Source organism: Athene noctua, unplaced genomic scaffold (genome assembly GCF_965140245.1).
Source record: "Athene noctua unplaced genomic scaffold, bAthNoc1.hap1.1 HAP1_HAP1_scaffold_66, whole genome shotgun sequence".
NCBI classification, from domain to species: Eukaryota; Metazoa; Chordata; class Aves; order Strigiformes; family Strigidae; genus Athene; species Athene noctua.
This window is the reverse complement of record NW_027437556.1, coordinates 408,008-410,699: the sequence shown is the minus strand read 5'-3', so window position 1 is coordinate 410,699 and position 2,692 is coordinate 408,008.

Genomic DNA, 2,692 nt, shown 5'->3' with positions numbered 1-2,692 from the left:
TAAAATTGATTTCAGCATACTTTGTGATGTTTTCATTCCATGTTGTTATATGTGTGTAATTCAACAAAGGTTACTTCTGCGTATTTATACATATATTATATAGATCTTAAAATACTTTCTTAATAAATTTTAAGTGCTTTGATAGTTTTGTCCTATATATAGAAATGTACATATATGTGGCATACTGCTGTGATTGCCTTTGGAATGCTGCAGATCTGAATATCTCCCAGATAATTTCAGTACCTTTCTTTAAAAGAAAACTGTTGAAAAGGTGATATGCTTTTATCACTGTTTTCCACATTGTGGGAATACATTTTTCTGAAATAATCTGTGGGGTTGTATAGTCCATGGCTTATTACATAAAGGTTTAAACCACGTCTCATTTTGGTATATGAAAAGTAAATCCTTTAGAAACCTCTTCACACATTTCAGAGGGAGGGTTTTTTTAATTACCTGATAGCACCTTAAGTGGTTTTCATAGAGCAACAACCTGAAGAATGTGGGAGAAACACTCCTTCCACAAATGTAAGAACTTCTGCTGTGGCCTATTTTTGCCAGTCAGAATAGCCTAACTTGAAACAAAGCAAGATTTACCCCTCTAACTTGCTAAGGTAAAGTTTATTCTTGCTTGTAATGACAATCTCGATACTGGGGAGTAGCATTTTAATAGAAATTGCTAGTTGCAGATGAGGTGATCTTGTAGTTGAATTAATTTGTAACTATTTTTCTAGTAACCTGGAGAGAATTGTATCTCCTTATTACATAGAAGTGAATATATTGTTCGTGATAAATATATTTAGAATAAAAGCAAAGCAATAGCCCATTTTGAAGATTTATGACTCTTCAAACCAGCACATTTCTCAGTTAATTGGACAGAGTTATTTTTTTAAAATTAATATTAAGATAGGCAAAGCTTAATTTTATGAGAATAAAATTTTGTATCAGTTGCAATAAAATAGGTGGCACTAGACTTTGCTCTTGTGTTAATGTCATCTCACATACAGAATGTCTGGTGATAGTGAATGCCTAACTGCAGTCCCTCTGTGTGTGTTTGGTTTCTTATGTTTTAGCTTTCTTTTTTTTTGTTTCTTTCTAGTGTGTTTGTCCAAACCTACACAGAATTTTTTCATCTATCTGTGTTGTTTGGATGAGTATTGATAAAAAATGAATCCCCTTGTTGGGTTTTTTTTGTCTGCTCTACCTACTTTCATCGCAAAGTAATTTTTATCATTCAAAACCTTACCCTTAAAAACCACTGTGAGTCTGAAGACTTCAAAATAAGGACTGTATGTGAGCAGCTTACCCCCATCTTGCTGTATTGGTTATACAGCAAAGGCAAGTCCAGGAGGAAGAAAATCGACACTGAAAACTTGCATTTCAGTGTAATGTGTTCCATTGGAAATGTAATACAGGAGTTAACGTCATTTTTCCTTCTCTTGGTCTCCACCTTGGCTGCTGTCACCGATTCTCGATGGGACTGTGGGGGTGGTTCGCCGACCGTGTTCCCCAAGATTACGCTTGGAAAAACTGAACGGGAGTGACTGGAAATGAGGAACCAGGAACATTACTGGGATTGGAACTTTTGCTCTTCCAAGCTTTGATCAGACTCCTTCCTGTTGCCAGTCTCAACAGGATACTGTACCTATGCAGTTTTAAAAAAAAATTATAATGGTGTAAATCTTGATCTTCCATGACCAATGGTTAACTCTTTAACAGTTCCCATAAGCCACCTCTTTCTCTTTCTCAGGGAAACAATCACATTTTACTGTCCGAACTAAAAAGGCAAAGAGTGATGAAAGAGTACGTATAAACACAACATTTTTGAGAAGCAGGCAGGGGGAGTTTAATAAATATTGACTAAAATATCTAGGTATGTACTAAAGGAAAAGGTCCCCTTTCTCCAAGTTCTGTAACAAGACAGAAAAAAAAAAAAAATAACGGGTGTGTGTTTTTTTCCTCAGAGTCGTTCCCTCTGCACTCCTCGCCCCTGGATTGGGTCTGTGGAGCCTGCGGCAGTGTTCTCCCTCAGCGACAGCTCGGGGCGCCTGAGGGATGCTCGGGGCTGGCGGTGGCAAAGCCGCTCTCCCGGGGCTGCGGCCGACGCGGTCCTCAGCGCCCGCCTGGGTGTGTGGCGGGAGGGTGCTGTGATAGGTGGTAAGCTGACTGTTCATCAAATTCAACAAACTGTAATATGAACTATTGCATATTGTGTAATACTAACAACAAATGCTTCATTGAACTAACCTGATAGTGTAAAAAAAAAAAAAGTGACAGGAAGGAGGGGGGGGGACAACAAGAGAAGAAGCATCTGTATGTCAGAAGATGTGGAGAATTGCAGGCGCATAATTGAATAAAACAGGAGGATGTTCATGACCATGAATCTCATTATGCAAAGAGATTACTGGGCCTAGATTGATAAGAACACTACAGACTCAAGAGGATCATCACATTCCAAGCTACACCGTGAGGAGGACCCACAGCCTTCCTCCCAGAAGACCACCCCCCACGATTTGAAGACCCCTGACCGTAGTTTTAACAACTTCTGTGCAAGCCTAAAGGACTGATAAGCTAATTACCATATGAAGCGGGAGTAGGCGGGTTCAAGTAATGAATATGTATAGGTGTATAATGACTATGTAATACTTTGTAGTATAAGATTGAAACAGAGTGCCCTGGAGGGTGCGGTCCGTTG